Here is a 15731-nt window from a genome sequence, read left to right as displayed (position 1 = left end):
GGTCTAGGTATTTATGTAAATGAATGTGAGGTAAAGTAGAGAAGGTTGGTTCTTTATTGAGCTGACAGATACAGTGGACTCTTTTTACAATAGAGGGGAAAGAATATGGCAGGATAGGGTAAATGAAGCAGGTCTGTAAATTGCTGTTCTCTGAGGTCCCCATTAGAAGGGGAGAAGAGTTTCTAGGTGTAGGGTTAGTGATAAGACAAGAAGGTGGAATGACATTCAGCATTTCCTAAACATAGTGGAGCTAAAGTAGAAGAGTAAACTTGTTCTTCATTGAACTGACAGATCAGTGGACTCTGTAGCTGCAATGACATTAAGCATTTCCTAAATGTGACTGTTCAGTAGCAGGAACAACAGTAATCACAGTCCATTGGTACTGGAATAGTCTGTATGGTGTAACTCTTACTGATCACAGCAGTGACAAATCCAAGAGATGCTGGGGTGTTTTATAAGAAGTGGGACATTGCCTGCTTGTACTAACAGATGAAATTGCCTAAGTCCCTTGATTCATGTTAGTGCTATTGCTACGTGATTTAATGAAGTAAAAATAAGTCTGTCTAAAACTTGATAGAAATAATAATGATTTGGTGTGACATGACTTTCCAAAGTACAATGGAAATAAAAGTAAATTGAATTACGAAGGAAAGAAAAATAAAATGTTTACCGTTTCCCCAGTAGAGATAAAGTGCACAATTCTGGGGGTTATTTTCACATACTTTTGGCTGTTAAATTCTATTTTCTTTGGCAGCTTTGTCCAGTCCCTCCTGTAAAGCCTGCTAGAAGATGTTCCTATGTAGTATGTAAGTTAGAATTCTGGCGAGGCATCTTGAGGCAGTTTGGCTGCCCTGTGACAATATTTCACTGGTCTCTGATGAAATCCAGAGTGTTACATAAATATCTGGATCACAAATAAATGTGTGAAGACAGTTGGGAGAACTGCGAAAATAAATCAGTGAGCATTTTGAGACATTTCCATCCATGACGTCTCTGACTTAATACCTAGCAGAAGCAAAGCCTTCCTTTACTCTGTTTCCAGTTTAAGTTTGTTTGTACATCCTGAGAAATAAAAGGAAATCCTTTGATTTTTCTGATATGAACCAGTCTCATTGATTCCCTACGATGTGACCTGGGAAGTAACTATTCAAATGCATATTCTTTATATTATAGACTTTCATGGTGCCTGTAGCCTCATTGTTACAGGGGAAAAAATAAAGGCAATGTTTTACTCACAGCAGAGAAGCTTCTTTCCTTCGCTGAGTTTCTCTGGATGTGAGATTTTTATTGAGAGCACTGGTTCTGAAGGAAAGCTTTCTAGAAAAGGACTTTGTAACATATTGAATTTCATCTTCAGTTTGAAATGTCATATTGAGCCTTGCTGGCAAGAAGCTGAGGACCTGCTGTCAGTTCTGTTCCTTATATTGCATAGCCAAAACCTGGGCTGGGCTGGTTATGGACCACAGTAGGTGTGTGAGTAGGGAGTGGGTTTGTCATTGAGAGATTTGAGACATTTCTGTCATTGTCCAGCTTGCTGCTGGTCTGGAGTTTTATTTGTCCTTTTGTTCCCCTGAAAGCTGTTTTTATTTGCCAAGAAATTGTATTACGTTCCTGATACAGCTGAAGTGATACTAGGAGGATGTGCCATCAACAATCAGTTGGATGATCTTCATGGAAGACAAAGTTTATGTGTTTAGAAGGACCATAAAATTAGGAACTGGCAGCTGGTGAAGATGTCTTGGTGTGCTTTTCACGCACAGAATAACTTGTCTCTCCCTCCATCAACCTTATCACTGCATCTCTTTCAATTGCTATGGGAGTCTTGCGGGTAATCTTGGAGTGTGATAAATTACGGGACAGATTTTCTTTGCCCTCATCATGTGAAATTAGTATAGATTAGATAAACTAAAATAGCCCCTGGCACAGATGCATCTGAGTTTCAAATTAACTTTCAAATTTCAGCTTTTCCTTCTGCACCCACTTTGTCTCAGCGTGCTTCAGTGACTGTACAGGCCTGCTGACAGCTGTAAAACAGCTTCAGAGGAGGAAAATGACTGATTGGAACACCCTTGTGATGCAAAGCTCTATGATTTTCATTGCAACTTGCATGTGAGCCTCTTAAAATACGAAAGTGACAGGAAATCAATCCTTAGGCAAGACTGGCAAAGACTGAATGCTACCTGTGGAAGGATTAGCTCCCACCAAAAGTCCTTGTGTACCTTCATGGTGTAGTTAGGGGTAGCTTGCTGCCTAAATCCTGCCCTGTTTGGGGAGAGATTTGTTCAGGGGTGGGCAGATCCCTTCTATATACGTAGGTATCCTCCCTACAGATGGAGTCATGGTTTAGCAGGCCAATTTCCTGCTTCCCAGTCCCCAAATCCCTGAATGTTACTGACTGAGCTACTGCATTTTTCCTATTGCTTTCCAAATGACTTACTCAGGGGAGAAGTGTATAGGCCCAGTATGCTGATGAGTGGAGACAGGGCAGATGGAAAGAGGTAATTCAGTGGGAGGCTGCCCAGTTCCTTTCACATACCACCAAATCACCAAAAGCTTCTTTCTTTCTGCCAAGCACTTCCCTCTCACCCATGCTTTCTTTCCTACACGTGTATTTTGTTTCAGTCTGTTGGCATTATTAGCAAAGAGTCATTCAGTCTCTGCACCTTGGTCTGAATCCATATTAAATATATAAAAGGTATGTTCAGTTAAAGTTAAGCACTGTGCCTAGTACTGCGCCTAGCAAAAATGAATACAGAGAATGAATCATCCTCTGAAAGATTTGAAGACACAGTACGGGAATCCTTTTACATGATTATTTTAACATATGTGTAAAAGGAAGGAGAACTAACACCAGCCTGATGCAAGTAATTTCTGTTAAATCGATGATCTGTTTACATTTAAATCTTTTGCAGAAGTGGCTGAATTTGCTTATAGCTTTAAGATGCTCAAAATAATATAATTAGTATGGGGTTGGGGGGGTCAAGTAAAGTTGATGTTTTCAAAGTGGGATCACTTCCACTTTATAGCATTCTCCAATAAACATTACTTCTGGGTTGCCCATATGGACATCCTGGTTTCCTCAATAGGAAGAAAACAACCCATACCTCAAAATGTAGTATCTTTATACCTCACTCTCTATATATGCATATACACATATATACCCCTATGATATACAAATATATATTTCCAGTCTTGTTCCAGTTATTTATTTTGCTACTCTTCATAATATTAATATTCATTAAAGTGATTTGGTGTTCATAGTTCCTTAGAGGTTTCTATTAAGTAAACAAAGCAGGATGTGTTAGATGAATTTATGAGAATGGGAAATGGCTCAGAGCTCAAGATATCCGATGTTGTCACCCCAGGTATTCTTTGTACAGGAAGGCATCATATGAGAAAGAAGTGAAATTTGTGTGGCTTCAGAAATGGTCTGTCACTTACTTGTTATCATTAGGTCATTTCCAAGGTTCTCCTAGTTGTTTGTTTAGGAAGTTATTGTATAGTTTTAATTCCTTGCTGTAAACGTTTTGAAGATAAATTCCTGCTGAGACTATGGCATCACTATATTCACTGTGGAAATGAGTGCAAAACTTCCATGAATTTGGTGCTGTGGATGCTGCAGAGTCCTTTTTATCTTGCTGTGCAATCCATTTAGAAACAGTTTTGGCATTGTTAGGTGAATGCAAAAGTACTGGATGCAAATCATTATTATGGCTGTAAAATGCCACTTAATGCTGCCTAAGCATGCCACCAAGCTCTGGGGAAAACCTCAGAAACTAATTTTCCTTAATATTTCAGTATAGCTATTGTGATACAGGTCATAGTAGTGTAAGAGGTTTTAAAATTTCAGCCATAGATGATATTTGCAGTTGCTTCTTTCTCTGTGAAGTCAAGGGCCCATGAGGAAAACTTATCTGTAGGACAACTACTGTAAGATTCCATCATCTTTCACTTGCTTGCCTAAGCAAGGACATCTTCTTTTTGTGGCTGCTATGTTGGTCTTAGCTGAAGACTTAGCAATTGAGAAAGGTGCCCTGTATTTTCCATAAACTGTTGGGCAATGCTATTAAGAAGATGTTTTTTTCTGTGGTTCAAGCTCACCAATTTGTCATATATGTTAATGACCATCTTACATGAGAAGGCATGCTTTTTTTTCCCTCTTAGATACCTACATGGTATCTAAGATGTTCTCTGGGCTGTTTCTTGAGTAATTATTTTATTTTGCATTATAATCCACTGCTAGAATTAAAAGGTCCCTCCCCCCGCCCCTTTTTTTTTGGATAGTGTTTGGACAGAACATCTCCAGTAGATCTGGCTGCAGTGCTTAAAACAGGACTCTAGCTGTCTGTTGCATTTCTCTGCTGAAGGGTAACCACCTGCATAGCGCAAGAACAATCTCAGCCAATTTTATGTTGTATATATGGATTACTTTTCTACTCTAACAGACAAAGATTCATGTAGTTGTTAATTTTAACTTCAGGGTGTGAAGAAAATGATTTAATTGTATATTGTGAGGGCCATAAATCCTTTCTGAAACTGTGGCTAAATTAGCTAGTGTTTACATTTTATTTTGAATGAATTCTCTCTTTTCAACACTTAGATCTAGAAAAAAATGCGTAGAAAATATGTAGAAAAAATACATAACAAATTCATTAATACAATAATTGTTTTCTAACATTTTCTCTGTTTTTGAACCAAATGATAAACTATCACATCGTAAGCTTCTTACCTCTAATGGCTACGCTTTTTTCTATGATCAGAAACTAGAAATGAAAACGCTCTAGTATATTCATAATAAAGTAGCAGAATATGTAATTCATTTAAAACAAGGAAAAGCTGTGAAGAACTTGAAACCCTACACCTCCCAAGTTGGGAAAATTTTCACTTAGTGTGCAGGTTTCACCACTTAGGCCCATTTTTAGACATCATAAAACTTTGCCATCATTCACTTTTATGACACAATTCTGAATAAGTAGGGATGTTAATGCTAGGTAAGGAAAATGGTATGCCAGACTCCATTATCAATGACAAAACACTCAAAGGAGGCAATAAAAGAGAAGAGAGAGTATGTGATGTTGAGGTGTGATGAATTTGGGAATATGAATCTGGCATAACAAAGGGAGAAGGGGATAGGAAGAAAAGGTTCTTCATCCTCTGTGGTGAAAGACAGAGCTGGAGTCTTTTGACATGGTTTCCTCAGAAAGAGTTAAATCTGCTCTGCAGCATCTTTTCTTTTTAAAGATAGACTCCACATTGTACCATAGATGATGTGCTCTCACAGCTTCATGCCACTGCAAGCAACGTCAGGGGTCTTCTGAGTAGCAGCTGTACTGAATGAAACCTGAGGAACAGAAAAACAGAGAAGAGTAAAGAAATTAGGAAGAACTTGTTGAAAATAGACTCGATGTAGAATTAAGTACAAAGTATTTATTATATTTATAGCAGGATGTGCTTTATTAGCTCATAAAACTCAGTCACATGGATAATTTGAACAATTAAACTGACTAGGTTCAGTGTGTTTCTTAGAATCGTAATAGCACAAACCTTATTTCCACAGGTGTTTCAAAAGATCCACAGAGGCTGCAAGACTGAAACGTTAACATATTATTCTGATAATATGATGCTTCTCTGTTTGACTCAGGAGCTTTTAACTTTAATAATTTCCAGGTAATTCAACAGCCAAAATGTGTTTTCTGTTCATACTTTCACACTGGTACATTTTCTTTAATGTAAAGTAGTGATATAATGAATAAATGATATCCAGATGAAAGCCTGCCATTTGATATGTCATCCCAAGCTCCCGATGGCAAATGGCAGGATAAACGTTTCCCTGTTTTCTATCTGTGTGAAGGACAGGGACCTAAATGGAGGGCTGTATAAAGGACAGGGACCTAGATGAAGGGCTGAAGTTATATTTGATATAAGGAGGAATGGAAAAGCTTGGCTGGACAAGCAAATAGTTACTGACAAGGGAGCTGGAGATCAACCTTGTATCTATTGGGTAGGGACCAATGAGGGGTTAGTTATGGATTTCTGGTTTTGATTCTCTCTTAAGAAAATGAGTACCCTAAATGGAGTATTTGCATGAGTACACCTCACTGTCTAGTAGATAATCTAACTTGGTGATAAGTTGCAAGGCTGTAGTGTCCATCCTAGTCAAAGATAAGCAAGAAGAGTTTTTTTTTTTTTGCTGGGCCTTTGTTGACTGCAGGCACAACTTCCAGCTGCCCCACACGAGTGTTCAGCAGACGCAGTGGGAGTTCTCGAAGCCATGTATCCGGCCTGCGCGCTGCATTTGATTCAGCTATGTCTGTAACACTTATTGTAACTGATGAATAATTATCCCTACTGCCAAGATAATTTCAGCCAGTGTGATGAGGGCTGATGAAGGAGGTGTGAGCTGGGAAATCTTACTTGAGTTGGAAATCTTGCAAAATTGTAATGACTGTGAGGTTGGGGTGTCTCACTACTTTCACACCTGGTGCCAGATATTTGGTTTTGCATTTGCCAGTGAGTTAGCTGCAGCCAAGGTTTTCTTAATCTTTTTTTTTCTTCTTTTTTTCTTCTTTTTTTTTTTTTTTTTCTTTTTGCTAAGACCACCCGTAACTTCTGCTAAGGGAGAAAAAAGTTTTGCTAGTAACAGTTTTGTCAGTATTATATTTTCCGTGTATTTCAAATGCCAACCTGCTTGATTCTCTCTTGGTGTGGTGTAATGCTCTAAAGACTGCCTGGGTGCTACTACATTCTTCTTGAGCAGAAAGTAAATCCACTCTCCAAGTTTGTCCAGAAGGACTGGTGGAAGATTTCGATGGCAGGAAAAAAAAAAAAACAGATCAGGTGTGAGACTCACTGCTGTGTTCTTAAATGTCACAAGTGTGTGTACATTTTTAGAACTTGTTAGATTTGCAGTTGCTCAGAATAGATAGCTTCATGTGCAGGTGCTTAAAGTTAACTTAAATGCAAAATGTAGGAATTGCATCTCTGTCAAATGACTGCCTCATGCTATGTGCCTAGAAAACTATAAAGCAGCAAATGAGTTTTAAATCTCTTCAAACCTGTTTAACAGAGGTCTTCTTAAAATCTCCTGTTCCTACTGGTTATAAGGTGGTGTAGCCTGTTAGGTGTTTGTTGGAAAGGCTGAGCAGCAGCAGATATTTTATGACTACTTTTAACTTTTGTAGGGACATGGAGAACGAGGAGAGTTAGCACTTGAGACTTGCCACATAATCACTTCTCCCATGATACAGAGAATAGTTATGTTTGACTCTGCTTTGAGAAATAGACTGTGAATCTTGAGTATTTTTTTTAATATACTGTGCACATCAGTGAAAATAGTAGAAAATAGAACAGCACCTTTCATATTGCATTGTCTGTTGATGGCTTATGCTTTTAGACAGAAACCAAACAAAATTACTCTCTGAAAATATATTTGGGGAAAAATGTTCTGTAAATTGTATGCAAAACATAAAATACTATAGGAGTGTGACTTCTCAAGGGTTCTAAAAACTGAGTTGATAAACCCCAACTATCTTGTGAGAATAGCTCTTCTGAAAAGCTTGCTTTTATTTACTTCTAATTTTCAACAATGGAAGAACAAAATCACTGTGTTAAAAAATTCTAGTGGTTGAACTACCATTTCTACAAAAATAAACATGGTGCAAAAATGAAATAATTTAAAAAGATCCCTGTCAACAATGAAATAGAGAATTAAGAATTTTCCTGATTACAGGATGAACCTGGGCATATTACAGTAGCATGGTACTTAGCACAGCATATTGCATTATTGGAAATATCATAGGATGTTCCTTCTAGATATGGCTCTTAGTATGGTTGGTTCAGCTTTTATTTGAGTATCCTTAATTCAGTGTTTAAACAGACTGGCTATTCTCTGAAATAGCAAATTTTGATCAGTGAAGTTTTATTACATGTGATAAGTTTTATTCTAATAAAATATATTTTACCTCTCGCATTAATTGCCATCATCTCTTTCAGACAAAGGATGCTCAAACACTCTATTTACTTACTATCTTGTCTAATAAGCTTTAAGTTTAGAAAGCTATGAAGTTGTAATATTTTTTTCCCCAGAAGATAAGAGTAAATGGTTGTCTTGCAGTTTTTCAAGCAGAAAATCAATCATGCTCCAAATGTTCCTTAGTGAAAAATGTGACTTTTACATGCTTTGAGTGCTCAGCATGTCCATTAACCTTAGATCTCTGGGCTAATTCTGATTATTTTTATGGAATAAAGCCCCAGGATGATGTCAAAGTAGGGAGAGGATACGGGGATAGTTCTGGTCCACAGTTGATGTAGTGAAGACTCTTGATTGAATTATCAGGAATGCCTGATCTAATCTAGAGGGACACATGCCAACGATGGGGAAGACTATTGCTGAATGTTGTCACGAAGGTAACAATAAACATAAAATCATTGTTTTTGTAAATCCTCTTGAGACAGTTTTATTCTTATCTTACCGAAGGGAAGCAGAGACATCAAGCAGAGGCAGATGGTGTATCTGCTGTCATCTCTAAATTAACAGTGACATTTTAAAGACAGTTGAAATTCAATAGCAGAGACCCTAGAAGTGAGAAGATTTATTTATTACTTGTGAAAGACATTGGACTAACCTAAATGAGGGAAGCTGTACCATCAGCTGAGGCTGAGCACATTATGCACAGTGCAGCCCGAAAAGTCTTTTTATCAGCAGAGAATAAATGTAAGAAAAATCCAGTGGAAAAGATGGAGATGTATGATGTATTTTGGAATTGTCAAAGAAAAAAAAAAGGGATGTTTTTTAAAGGAACTGATGAAGTATCATTTGTATCTACCTCAGCACTACTATTTAAAAACTAAAGCAGAGTGCACTTCTATTTTAGAGAAATGTAATTTGGCATGAATCAATACACTTATGATTGGTCTGGTTCTTCACTGAAAGAATGGAAATGTCAATGAGCCACATGCAGGCTGAAAGCACATGCTGCAAACTGCAGCAGGTCAGCTAGCATCTGACCAAGGAAAAGAGACCATTGGGCTGGCCAGCCAGGGCATTGGGATTTCTAGCAGGAAGGCAGCTGGTTTTCTTTGAGCCCCTGTTTGGAACCAGAACTTCATTGAAAGGCTGCTGGTGCTGGGTATAACTTGTATTTAGCAAATAAACTATTCTGTTGGATCCGTTGTCTTCTTTCCTTATTCTGTTAGAAACAGACTGATTTAATTTTAATGTACATTCTATTTGTTGAGAAAGATCACTCCTAGTTTACTACTCAGGAAGTAAAAAGAGAAAACCCCAAACCATGAAAACCTCTGTAACTGCCTGGCCAATTAAATGTAGAGCTGCTATTCAACATATTGAGTAACAAAATCTCTTTCAAACTTTGTTGACCAATTCTGTCAGGAGGTAGATCATAGAGGTAAAAAAGTATAACAAGATCTTCTAGTTTGGAAACATGTATGGGTTGTGAAGTGATTTTGGTTGTTCCTTGTGGTTGTCCTGGATTTACACTGGGATGGAGATGACTGCGTGTGTGTTGATTTATCGTTGAGGCTGTAGGAGAGGATAAATACATCTTTTGATCTTTCAGGAATGAAACCGTAAGGGGAAAAAGATGCAAGGTTCACTTGAAATTCTCCCATTTCTCTTTGTTGGAACACTATAACTTCTCTCTGCCAGATCACACGGCCCTTGTTGCTTTTTGTCAGGTTTTGCTACAGAAGATGTAAAATATTTTGTTAGTGGTGCTGATATGCACATGAAAAGAATTACCCACAGGCTAGTGCAGTAAGTAAATAGAGAAATCACAATATTTTCTTTCCAGAGGTGCCTGATTTGTTAAAGGAGAGGATCTAAACCCCTCACAGTAGGAAAATGTATGTCAGTTTTACAGGCTCTGAACCAACCTTGTCAACCATTAGACCCATGTAAACCTGATTTTGTTGACCTGATGTAACTGAGTCTTATTTTGGCTCTAGAGAGTTATTGTATATCTGAGCTGCTAACACCAGCCTTGAGATGTATAGCAGATTTTTGGTGTTTGCAATATCTGCCTATAATTACGGCATATGCAAAATTGAGCTTTCTCTCCCCCTTCCTCCACCATTACTATGTTGTAGTATACTTTTATTTGGATTAAAGCAAAAGGTTGTTCTTGTTTTTCTGCATTTTCTTCCTCCCCAGCTCCCTTTGATCTATCCTCTCTGTTCTATTACCTTGCCTTCTCTGCCTCTCTTAAATCTTTCTGCATGTTGGCTGGACTGTGTGACGTGATGTTGGCTGTGCGACATGATGGTGCAATTTCTGCCATTTCCATACTTTGTGACTCTTGCTGACTCCCTGTGGTGTTATCAAAGCTCTTGGGGCTGGTCTGAACCCCTCAGATTAGCTAGCAGTGGTTTTTATTCTTTGTCTGGGTATGTCCCCATAAATGGGACTTCTATAGTGAGGCTATGATTCCACATTACAAATTCACTGGGGGTGCAGCTATTTTCAGAGTCCCTGCCCCTACTCATTTCTGTCCCTTGCTGGTTGTATGTGCCCCCTCAGTTTTGCCAATTGGTCTTTAGTCTTCTAAAGATTTAAGATCAGTTTAAGCCATCTGAAAATGTTCTGCTGCCTGAAGGAGTAATTTCACTATCACTATGACACTTGTCTTCTTCCTTCTTGTTGCCCATACCATATGTTAGGACTCATGACTGTGGCTGCAGTGAAAGTCACTGGCTGACTGAAAACTACTTGTTGTTGCAGATAAATATTTTTTTTTCAGTGTTATTAGTGAAAATGCAAGGGTGACAGTGGGCATGTGGGAATATGGTAGGAGTAGCATGAGCAGATGACCCACTGAGAAAGCCGTACTGTCTTGCGTTATCTTAAGCTGTTTCAAATCCCCACCCATATCCTTATCTTTGGAATAAGGTGATTTAAAAGACAGAAAACTTTTTGTGAAGAATAAAACCAAAAATATATTACCTGGCATCCTAACCAGTCATATACCTGTTTGACTTGCTTCAACTAAGGAAGCAGTAATCTCTCTTGAGTGTCTTGGAGTACCTGGAGGGGGAAGTGTCTTAAAATGGCTTTGCCACTTGAAAGACTTGTAATACAGAACAACTTTAGGTGCTTGTGCCATCTACTTCCCTTCGAACTTCAAAAGCAGTAATGGTTCTCTATAAGATTTCCCCATTTTTTCCCATTTGTTTGTCTGCATGGATATTTAGGTCAGTTTCAAAAAGCGTACAGGTCCAAATTATGGCTCCTGAATCCTTTTTGGGATATGTAAAAACAAGCCTGACTTTCAGAAATGCAGAATGTGCCACAGCTCCTGTTTAAACTCTGATGCAGCAGTGTCTGGTTGGGGTGCGTAGTGAGCCACCTAGAAAAAAAAAATGTGGACAGAGCTCTGGGCTATTTAAAACTCTGTCTGCTTGGCTAAATGACAGTATTGCTGGACATGCCAAGACCTGCTAATTTATAACTACTCTATTCACCTTTTAGAGCAATAGGAATAACAGAGTTAAATTCCTCTAATAGCTAGTCATTAATTTTTCACTCTGGCTGGATATTAATTCCCCCCACCAGCCACCTCACCCAGTGCAAGAGCAATTGGAGTGCCCGGTTATCATCAGTTATCAGAGAAGATGACAATAACAGCCACCATATGCATGCACTAACTGTCCATTTCTCAGAGGTTTATCTGTAATATGTAATAGCAATGAGCAGACGTTTGCTTTACTAATGACCTCTCATCTTGGTTCTTATTCCCCCCCCCCCCCCCCCCCCCCCCCTTTTTTTTTTTCCTCTCCCCTAGCCCCCTGCTCTACAGGAGATCTGCAAACTTTCACAGACTGAAGGGCTTCTTTCTGGAAGGCAGGCTGAGGTAGAAAAGATAAATGGAGTAAATCTGATGGAATATCCTAAGAAGTGTGAAAGTAAGAAAATCCTGATTTTTTTTTCCATCTCAAATGTTGGTAGAGTTTATACTTCATCATCTATAAAATCCATCAAGTTTATATTCTTTCAATCCAAGAGAACAGGAATGTTAGCAAAACAAGAGCTCCTGTTGTATTCAGGTTCTATATACAAGGCTCTTGAAGAAAAAATCTCTTTGTTACCTAAAGAACGTTCTTCAGAGATGAATAAACCTTTAAAATATCCTTCTGTTCTGGGGCTTTCACTGGAAACATTTAGTGTAAATTTAAATATAAACAGAGCCCCTGATCATCACTTGTGCCTCCATTTCTGTGCAGCTCCTTAAGTGGCACCAGGAGAGCTTGGGGTGTGGTTGTGAAGTGTGGCACCATCGTGGTGGCCATGTCAAGCCCCAAAGCCTGTGGGGTAGGAAGAACAGGATGGAATATTTTACAGTTGAGATGGGCATAAAATCTTTAAATAGCTTTGGGTTTTCTTTTTTTCTTTCTATGAAACTTTTAATGGCTTCACTCATTAAAAGTCTAATTGTGTTAGAAACTTTTTCCATGCCAACTTTTTGTGATGTAACAACCAGAGAATGATACACTCAAAAGTTGTTTTCCAGAGCAAGAGTTAAAAAGAAAAAGTGTCCTGAATAATCAGTTCAAACTGTTTAGTTCTGTAAAAAACCCTCTCTCCTTGCCATGCAAAAATAATGTTAAGATTATAACATTGAAATGTTAGAAAATATCACACTTGAGATAGATGGCAGTGCTTTGATTTCTGGGCAGGTATCACAGTGCAGCTTTTGATTATACTGTCATATATGTTGGCCATCTTGTCAAGTCCCCATTCCAAAATGTGAGGTCAAGAGATTTTTGAAGACAAATGCATACCAGCAAGGTTTTATTAAAAATACAAGTTGTATAAGCTTCCATATACATATGGATATTTGGATGTATAATGAAGCATCTGAAGAAACTTCATTATAAAGCATCAACTAGTTTAAGAAAGGTCTGTAATAACTGTACACCTAGAAAATATGTACACCTATACTGGGGTACACCTAGAAAACATGGACTAAATTATTTTCCTAGCAGGTCAATGATGCCATACTCCTTTCTTGCTAAGTTCAACACTGAAGTTGTAAATTGGGTGTACATTTTATGTGAGGTCTATTGATTTCTACTTGTCTCTGCTGTAAAGATCCAGCAACTATTAGTGAAATTGTTGGCAATATCCTGAATTCATGATGTTAAAAAAAAATCAGTTTTAGGAGAGTAGCATGAAATCATTATTTATTTTAGTAAATCTGATGCAAAGGGAATAAGAAGTGCTGGAAAGACCTGTATAGATGTCAAATTTTCTTTTCCTTGCTTGCTTTTTTCCCCAGCACCCTCTTTCTTGGACCTTCTACCTTGTGAAAAATACACAGTATATGCGTACTGTATATACATACACCTTCGTGACATCAAAGAGTCTGGGTCTGTTGCCTAGGTAATCTATAAGATTATACCAAGCATAACGTAGCAGGAGCATGCCAGACAGTTGACCCCTGAAAGGCAGTCATAGGCTGTGCTGTGTTTAAATACAGCTAGCAGTGTAGTTAGCAGCCAGCATGCAGTTGAACAAATGTGCATTGTTGTTACAATTGAAACCACATGCTGAGTAATATAACATAGGTGCAACGTTCTTGAGAATGTGTGGACAGTTGGAAATGTGAATGTATTTTTTTATTTATGTTATGTCTGTGTGTCTCAGGGCTCCCTTACTTTGTTTTCTTAGTGAAACTCAGACACATCAGACAAGTTGGATTGATGGAGCTGGGCACTGACAGACCAGGTCTGTTCCAGCTGCAATGACTGGGGAAGAATTGGATCCGGACCCTCTTAACCAGTCCTCTAAGAGCAAGATTTCAGTTACCATGACTGGTCGCCAAGGACTATTTTATTTTAACCCATGTCAAATCTGAGTTTACTTATGGGGCTAAACCACAGCCTGCTAAGCCAAGTGTATCTGGATACAAACTCATTTTACTGGCTGTTTGTTAGTTTTTGGAAAATTTAGCCACATACAGTTGTACGGAACAACCTCCACCAACCTAAACTTTTCAAGCTTCGCTGAATTTGCAATACTGCATGCTCCTTCCTCCCAGCTTATAGAGTCAGTGCATCAGTTCCTTGTTTATTAGAAAATGAAATGAACAGAAGTTATATATATGTTGCATTTTCTCTTTGGGATAAACAAATGAAAAGGGAAATTTAATGGTTTGATTGCCCTTTATAAAACATAAGGGCTTGTGAGTCACTCAAATTACAATGTTTATTTGGGATACTTCTGGTTAGTGTTTTTTTTTTTTTTTTTTGAAGTCCACACGATTATCTTTTTATTGACTGTTACACAACAGTAACCGTATCAGGGTGCTGCTGAATTTAGATGCTATGTGATTTTTTTCTTTGGAGGTGACATATTTTTATAATAATTACAATAATGGTGAAGATCGTTGTGATCTGGAATAAACTGAGTGAGGTTGTTCTTAAACTTCTGCTGATGTGCAGTATACATAACAAGCAAGTCAAACAGAAAAGAAAGCAAGACAGCAGCAGTCTTCTTGAGTATTAATTGTATGTGTCAGACCTGCCCACAGTGGGCCAAGCAGCATCCAGGGCGAATAGTATGAGATGAGCCTGAGATGTATGGTTGTCTTGCTGGAGAACCACACAAACTGTTGAAGCACAATGCATTTTCTCTGTACTTCTGGCTTCACAGATTATTTCCTTTGTTGTAGGGCTGTAAACAGGCAAGCACATTACAGTGATTGGATACTGGCCATTGCTTTGAAGAAAGCAAACAAACTGCCCTTCTATCACACAATCTGTAGTTTAGAGAAACCTAGCAACCCCTAGATTAACACCACTTTTAGCTCCCCTGACCCTCCTTGCCCTTTCGCAGCTGTGCCAGCCCTTTTCCTCTGCAGCTGTTTGGGCCTGCCACCTCTGCACAGGCAGGGGCTGCTGCGCTTTCTCATTTGTCAAACCCAGAGGGAGAGTAAAGGGAGCTTTATAGGGGTAGTGTTCTGAATTCTGACCATATTAAGGGGAATATAATCAGTTGAAAAGTCTTGGCATTGTAAATATGCTGCATGAACCATCAGCTTGCTGCTCTCTGGGCGGGATACAGCCAGCCTTTTAAAAACAATTGTGGTGATTATAAAGCATGGGCAGGACCATTTTTCTCTTGCACAAATCCCAGTCTAAGTTCAGAAGAGAACTTTGTCATCTTGAAAGCTGAGAATGAGTATTACTTTTTTTTTCTCTCTTTTTTTTTTTTCCCTGATGTTAAGAAGCTACTTAGAACAAAGGACATAGCACATTCTTCTGTGCTACAAGAACAAATCTGACCACTACAAGAAGACAACTGTAAATATATATATATATGACCTTGTTTATGCACAAGTAAATGTGTACTTGCAACAAGTAATTAGCAATAGTGGACTTAGTTAAAATCTGTGCACAAGTCATACTTGTCTTTTTATTCTTCTGATTTAGGCTTTTATGAATTTATATTTGCCTGATCAGCCATTCATTTGTCATTATGTTTGGTACTACTAGGTGAGAATATATTCCTACAGAAAATGGAAGAAAAGCTGAAGTGCCTTGTTGGAAATGCACTAAATAAACCACTGATACGTGTTTGTAGCTTGCATGTTCCTTCACCCTTGAGCCCGCAACCATGGGTTGGAAGAAAGGCCAAGCTATCATACTTTTTACTTGCCAAGATAAGGAGTGGAAAGAATGAGGGTTTCAGGCTGGTTGCAGTTCTTTTAATGTGT

General features: G+C 38.4%; 1 long non-coding RNA gene across 7 annotated transcripts in view; it reads left to right on the top strand.

Moving 5' to 3' along the window:
• LOC136790683 (uncharacterized) overlaps window positions 1–15731 on the top strand; it is a 387684-nt gene that overhangs the window by 84607 nt on the left and 287346 nt on the right. For 6 of the 7 annotated variants that reach the window (XR_010831092.1, XR_010831093.1, XR_010831089.1 and 3 more), the window contains exon 3: window positions 11799–11919. The exons of the other annotated variant lie outside the window; for it this stretch is intronic. This is a non-coding gene — a long non-coding RNA (uncharacterized lncRNA). The remainder of the gene's footprint in view (window positions 1–11798; window positions 11920–15731) is intronic. 7 annotated transcript variants of the gene reach the window in all.

This window comes from Anser cygnoides, chromosome 4 (assembly GCF_040182565.1).
Source record: "Anser cygnoides isolate HZ-2024a breed goose chromosome 4, Taihu_goose_T2T_genome, whole genome shotgun sequence".
Lineage (NCBI taxonomy): Eukaryota > Metazoa > Chordata > Aves > Anseriformes > Anatidae > Anser > Anser cygnoides.
Note: the sequence above shows the minus strand (reverse complement) of the source record. Positions and strands in the feature narration are given on the sequence as shown.